The 7,819-nt window shown below is 34.3% G+C and overlaps 1 pseudogene; it reads right to left on the bottom strand.

Moving 5' to 3' along the window:
• Positions 1 to 7,207: 7,207 nt before the first annotated feature.
• On the bottom strand, positions 7,208 to 7,813 carry LOC126505839 (olfactory receptor 5AC1-like; annotated as a pseudogene).
• Positions 7,814 to 7,819: the final 6 nt, after the last annotated feature.

Raw genomic sequence — 7,819 nt, 5'->3', positions numbered from 1 at the left:
TAGACCAGGCTGGTCTCGAACTCACAGAGATCCGCCTGCCTCTGCCTCCCGAGTGCTGGGATTAAAGGCGTGCGCCACCATCGCCTGGCTTGGATAGAGGATTTAAACTCAGGTTTGTATAATGTGCTTGCAAAGAAAATTCTCTTACTCATTAACCCACCTTCCCAGCCCTCAAATTATTGTTTATGTGAGATTTAACAAGATTTTTGGAGAGGTCAATATTTCATCATATTTATGGAAGTTACCAAATTTTAACATTTAAATGAATAAAATTGTTTAAATTATTTTAATATATAAGTCTGAGTCATTTTAAAGCTTATTTTAACCTTTTTTATTTAAAATTTTTTTCATAAAATATATATTGCTCATATTCTTTCCCCTCCACCAACTCTTCCCAGATACTCCTCACCTCCTGACCTACCCAAGTTTATGGTTTTTTTCTCACCAAGCAAAGCAACAATAACAACAAAAACCCATAAAATATATTATTTAGCAAGGATTCTTCAAGTAGGAATAATGACTACAAGCAAAATATTCACTATTGCTGAGGCTATAACATTTTGGCTAGTGAAGATTTCAAATCTATAGAAAACTTACTAGTTTAGCATTAAGGCTTATTTTAACCATATTTTTGAGGCACACAGATACATTTTATTCATCAGATTTCAAATACCCATCACACAGATGGATAGAGCATCTACCAGTGATGTGGGATGTCCTTCTTTATATGTATTGCTTTCATTGGTTAATGAATAAAGCTGTTTTGACCAATGGCTTAGCAGAGATAAGCCAAGCAGGAAATCTGAACAGAGATATATAGACAGAGTAGGTAGAGTTAAAAAACAATACCCAAGTTTCAAAAATGATTGTTTATAAATGTTTGTTTTCATTTACAAGTGGTTGATTATAAACAGTTAATGGTCACAATAAATCTTTTTCTACGAAACAGGGAGAGAATATGATATAAAAATGAATACATTGATATGGACTTTGGTTTATTGAAATAAATTTAAGGTCAATTTTGTTATATGTATATTCCTACTCTTCTTTAAGGTATTATGTTTAAACATCTCATTTAAAAAAGGTAATGTATAATTTAAAATTACAGATTAATAGATATTGATTTATAATAGTCAACCTTATACTCATAATAGTTAGGTTTTCTAGCTATAAAGACATATATTTCAGTTAGATCATTTTCAGCACTTTAAAGACTAACAGAATATGGCATTTAAAAAGCTTTAAGGTCTCAGACCTTTCTCAACAATGAGACATATTTGCTTCTGGCAGCACCAATTACTTTGAACAGGCTAGTGATCATTGAAGAAGCTCATTATGGAATTTGTCTTCAATGTAACAATGCTAGCAATTTGGCAAGAAAGTGTTGTTGCCAGGACTGCTAGATGGTATACTCTATAAACTGGACATGCAGGACCCACAGAAAAATGACTGCTGAAGTTGCCAAAAGAATGTGAGACAGCCCTTCAGGGGTCCTGCTTCACGGAAGAAACCACCAGTCATTCTACAGGACACAGAAGAAAGCAAATGACAAACTTTGCCAGTGCAAGAAAAAAAACAGATCTTCAAGTTTCCTGCTTCACTGAAAAGACTGCTAAATATTATGGCCTATAGACTGATGCCCCAACATTACAAAAAAACTTTGATTGACTATCCAGGCAGTGAGATATCTCTGTCATTTCTATAACTTTGGAAGTTGCTTACAATGCACTTCCTGTTTACATAAACAATATTTTATTCTTCTGGGATCTTTGATGGAGTTGAAAATAGGTAGTTATAGTTATAGTTTTCCTTAGTTATGATAAAAGATAAATTAGATATAAAACTTCAGGCACACAAAATAGGATAGATGATAGAGTATTTTCCTTAATTTGCCAAATGCAAATGGATTAAATATTGTAACTATAATTCTTGCTTGATAACTGTTTTGTATATGCAATTTTACTATGGTAAAGTTAAAGCCTTCCATTTTACTTAGACAGAAAATGGAAGATGACATGGGATGTCCTTCTGTGTATGGGATGCTTTTATTGGTTAATGAGTAAAGCTGCTTTGGCCAATGACTTAGCAGAGTTAAGCCAGACAGGAAATCTGAACAAAGATATGTAGAGAGAGTAGGAAGAGTCAGAGAGATGCCAACTATGCCCTGAGGAAACAAAATATGTAGAAAATGAGGTAACATCATGGCCACATGTCTATACATATACTAATAGAAAAGTGTTAAGCTAAGATGTAAGAGTGAACTCAAAATAAGCCTGAAACCGCAGCCAAGCAGTGTTGTAATTAATACAGTTTCTGTGTATTATTCAGATCTTGGCAGCCAGGAAACAAAAGTGCAGTCTCTGTCTATATTGAAGCTAATTTTTTACCTTTTAAAATAAACATAAAACCTTAATTTTGTAAGTATAAAGACAAGATTAATTTTTGTCAGTATATTTAATTTGACCTAAAAAATTTTTTCAAAAATTGTTTTTATTGTGTACATTTTTAAATAGTTTATTAGATTTTTAAAAAATACTAATCCAAGTTCCCATTCTCTCCCCTCCTCCCTTTCCCTCTCACCCCACTCCTATCCAATCCTCACAAAGAGTAAGGCACATTGCTTTGTGGAAGGCTCAAGGCCCTCTCTACTCTATCTAGACTGAGCAAGGTATCCATCCAAAGAAAATAGGCTTCCAAAAATTCAATACATTCAGTAGGGATAAATCCTGATGTCACTGCCAGTGGCCCCTCAGCTTGACCCAGCCATGCAACTATCAACCACATTCAAAGGGACTAGTTTGGTTAGAAATAGACATGATCACCTGACAAAATTGGGAGCATGGGGGTGAAGGGAGAAGGGAGGGTGGAAGGGAAAGAGAAGTGGTAAAAAGGGGGGGTGAGGAGACCTAAGAAAATTTTAATAGCTTTTAATTTAGTAAACTTAATCATATTTACAATTCCTATACACTTTATCACTCATGCATTGTACTAAATAGTTAAACATCCTAGTTTCATCTTTATACATTTACATTTTGAAGAATCCTTTACTGTTAGATCTAAACTAATTTACAATACAAAAATCTTTTCTATCCCAAAGTGTTTTCTTTTCCTGTTATTCTTTATCAAAAATATGTTTCACAATAATTGTTTTTATATTTTTTTCTACTTTGATGGTCTCATAAAGTCTTATTTTTATTAAAATAAATTATTTTATTATAAAATACATCCTGATTATAAATCACACACTCTGATTTTTCCCTTTCTGACTCTCATAACAAAAGAACAGGATTCTAAGAAATGACAAAAGAACATTATAAAATAAGATTTAATAAATGAAGCAAGAACTTTCATATTTGAGTTGGACCTGGTAACCCTATAGGAGGAGAAGAGTCCCAAGAGCAGGCACAAGAATCAGAGACCCACTCATTTTCATATTCGGGAGTTTAATTTAAAAATAAACTGATCTAATAGCTATACTATATATGCAGAATACCTGATGTAGGCCATGTGTTTGTGGCTTCAGTCTCTGTGAGCTCATTTGTGCCTTGCTTGGTTATTTCAGAAGTCCCTATTATAGAGAGCTCGCCTAAGACAAGGATTAAGGCCTCCCGTAGATGGGTAAGAGTTTCTATCTGAGGGAGTCCTAAGACAGGGGCTCTCATGCTTTTAAAATAAAAAGGGAGAAATTGTTGGGTCCCTAGAGGACAGGCCTTTGCACTCCCACTTGATCTGTTTTGCACTCTTGTGGTTGGTTGTTCTGAAAACAAGAGCAAAAACAAGAACAAAACAATCTGTTGTTTTCAGCAATTTTCTAAAGATGTTTACCCCTATGGTATTATGTAATAAGCTTCTTGTTTTTGCTGGCTTGGCCTCTCCTGCTGAGGGCTATATATACTGTGTGAGAAACTGGAATAAAGGCTTGCCTGCAGAACCTGAAATTGTGTTGTGTGTTAATCCCGACGTCCCTCGCTCAGAAGAACTACAGTTGCCGTGCTGGTGCGGCACTTAAGTTTTATCAATACCTTCTGACTCTTTACTACATGCCGAGCTCACAACTTTTATATATGAAGTCTGCACCTATTGTCAGGTGTGATCTGTTTTCCCCTGTTTGACACGGAATGTGACAGCATTGAATTCCTATTCTGTCTCCTCAGTTGTCTGTGCTGTAGCCACCACTCAGTGCAGTTTTCTACTTCAAAGATCATGATGCAAATAAGAGGTCTTCTTGAAGAAAAAAAAATATGCAACAGAGACAGCATATATTGACTGTAGCAATAACACAGAGACAAAATCTAAATGGTGCATTTAATGAAATAAATCAGTAAATTTATCATTTATGATATGACCCAGGTATACAACTCCTTGCTATATGCCCAAAGTATTCAATTTCCTACATCACAGAAATGTGTTCAGATGTACTCATTGCAACTCTCTTTACAATAACTATAAGATATAAATGACATAAATTCCCTAAACAGATGAATAGATAATAAAAACATGCTATGCAATAAGAAAAATAAAATCATGAAATTTCAGGTAAGTGAATGGATTTAGAAAATACTATATTGACTGAGGTAATCTGGACCCAGAAAGACAAAAGCCATATGTTCTGCATAAGAGAGAAAGCCCACAACTACTCTTACCTCCTGCAAAGGTAGCACAAAAATTAAAATAAACTCAGAATGTATACTCTTCAAGACTATTTTATAAAAAGAAAGTAGCTATTGACTGTAACTCTCTTGTGTGATTATGGGAAGAAAAAAATTAAAAGAGAATAATAAATATTCATTGAAATGTTTTTCCACTTGAAGCATGAATTGTCTGCAGCTCTGTTATCCCCTCTCCTGCTCTAAATCAATATGGCTGAAAAAAATACTGCGTAGTTTCATACTGAGTCATGTTGTGAATTAGTACAGACTTTCATGAAACTACAGATATATACAGGTGACAAAGTCATACATATATTAGCATTTGGCAAATGCATAAGATGAATTCATATTAATTACAAACATTAAAACTCTAGAGTTTTTGCACTATGTTTAATTGTTAAAATTGAGACATAATCTTTTCAGAGTCTTCATTCACAAAAAAACAACCTGCTTGGATTGGAGCCTGTACATCAGAATGGAAAGACAGATACGGAAAGAACAGAACCAGCAAGATTGAAGTCAATCTATCCTCTGCAGGCTGAGGGTTATAGGACTCACTAGACTTTTCAATTTTAATTAAAAGGTAAGGTATAACATGTCATGTATATGTGGAAATTTTCCCTTTATTTTATATATTCAGAAATCTATATCCAACATAGTCAGAAGGACAAAATAGCCACATACTTTCATGATTGCCTTGCACACTCATCCTTACGTTAGAGTAGGAAAAGTTGATTTAATGTCCTGTTTGTAGCAGCAGGCTTCTTGTTTGTCCCAGCTTCCCAAAACTGAAATAATCACACAGAAATTGTATTAATTAAATCACTACTTGGCCCATTAGCTCTACCTTCTTATTGACTAACTCATATTAATTTAACCCATTTCTATTAATCTGTATATCACCACATTTGACTTACCAGCAAAGATTCGGCATCTCCCTGACTCTGCCCTTTTTTCTCCCAACATTCAGTTCAGTCCTCCCTGCCTACCTAAGTTCTGCCCTATCAACAGGCCAAGGCAGTTTCTTTATTCATTAATGGTAATCACAGCACACAGAGGGGACTCCCACATTACCTGTTGAAGGCTTCAATTATAGAAAAGAGCTATATTCAGTTGGCATCTGCAAGTCAGGGACAAAGGTATGCAACAATATTAGTTTAAAAACAAAGTGTAGAAGTTTTGTAAAATTTACATTTTTCTTTTATTCTCCATTAAATTTTTAGTTTTTTTTTTCATTTATTATTTTGATTGATGGTGGCTACATACTATGGTGCACAGGTCAGAGAAAAACCCGCTGGAGGAGTCCGTCTCCTTCCACCAAGTAGGTCCTGGGGTTCTAACTCAGTTTGCCAGACTTGGCAACAAGTATTGCTCTGCTGGGCTATTGATCAAGCTTTCTATTAATTTTTGATTTGTTTTTATGCTAATAAATTTGTGTATTTTCACTGGGAGTGACAGAATTCTTTAGCCCATTAGGACTACTCATAATTCTCAAGAAATGCTTATTTTAAATGCTTCATTTTTTTAAATTTGGCATAATTACACATATTTTAAACAAAAGATTTTTTATGAAACTTCCTTAAGAATGAAGAAAAATAGATGTGTAATCAAAGGAATTACACATATATTCAGCTAAAAAGTCAGCAGAGTTCTAAAATATATGAAAACTGTGGGGAAAAGTTTATCAGTCTCCAAAAAAATATGTAGTGAGTATGGATCAAAATTGACGTAGGGGTGGGACAATGACTCAGCTATCAAAGTATGTGTTGCTTTTCCAGAAGATCAGAGAATTATTCTAAGAACCTCACTCAACCATTCCTAGCTGCCTAGAACTCAAGCTCCATTCAGAACCTCTCTCTGGCTCCTGGGGACAGTAAGACAGTCATGGCAGATGACTTTCTGTCAATCTCTCTCTCTCTCTTTCTTTCTCTCTCTTCCTTTGTGTGTGTGTTTGTCTTTTATATAAATAAGGGATTTAAAAATATTTTAAATACTATAAAATCAAGAATTTAAGAATGTGTGTAACAGAAAACAAGAGATTCTTTTACTTTTTATTTCTTTTATTATTATTATTACTATTATTAAAATTCTTTCATACAACACATTCTAAATACAGTTTCTCCTCCCCTACCCCTCCCAACTTCCCCCACCTCCTCTCTCTCTGAAATTCATTCTACCTCAGTTTTCTTTCAGAAAAGAGAAAATAAACAAAAACAATATAACACGACAAAACAAGATATAGTAAGACAAGGCAGAGGACAATATATTTATTCTTGGAAAGAAAACTCAATATGAGGAAAAGACTTCCAAAAGCAGGCAAAAATTAGAGACAAGATTTCTATGGATTAGAACAATAAGGAGTACACACATAAAACAACAAATGACCAGGGATATCTCTTAAAACATTCACTTAATATTTTAATCATAATTGCCTAATTAGACATGTATAGTCATAGGTAATATTCTATTATATTCAAAACACACTATCAAATAGTATGAAATACTGAAGAAGAGAAGAAAAACATACTTAAAACTATGAAAATTTCGGAAGATAGTGATCATTTCATGACTCTTTTGAGAGCACTTAAAACTTCCTTGTTTCTTAAACTGTATATAAAGGGGTTTAGCAGAGGAATCACAACTGTGTAGAAGAGGGATTACATTTTATCCTGGTGTTTGCCTGATCCAGACCCAGGACTCACATACATAAAAAGGAGAGTGCCATAGAACAAAGAGACAGAGAGCAGGTGCGCACTGCAGGTGAAGAAGGCTTTCTTTCTGCCCTTCTTAGATTTCATGTTCAGGACAGCAAATAGGACACGGGCATAAGAAACTATAATGGTCACAGAGGTACTGATTTGTATGGAAGAAGCAAAAATAAAAGCCACCAATGCATTAAGAGATGGATCTGTACAAGAAATTGTATAGATTGGCATGATTTCACAGTAGAAATGATCAATAATATTAGACCTACAGAATGTTAATCTGAATAACAATCCCACATGAACTATAGGATTTAGGAAACCAATTATATATGACATACTTATTAACACAGTGCACAGTCTTTTAGACATCACTACTGTATAGTGCAGAGGATTACATATGGCCACATAGCGGTCATAGGCCATTGCAACCAATAGGAAAATTTCTGTGGTTGCACTGAAACAAAA

This window comes from Alexandromys fortis, unplaced genomic scaffold (assembly GCF_014885135.2).
Source record: "Alexandromys fortis isolate MF-2015 unplaced genomic scaffold, M_Fortis_MF-2015_v1.1 scaffold_4, whole genome shotgun sequence".
NCBI lineage: Eukaryota > Metazoa > Chordata > Mammalia > Rodentia > Cricetidae > Alexandromys > Alexandromys fortis.
The sequence above is the reverse complement of the archived record's forward strand: the minus strand, read 5'-3'. Positions and strand labels throughout refer to the sequence as shown.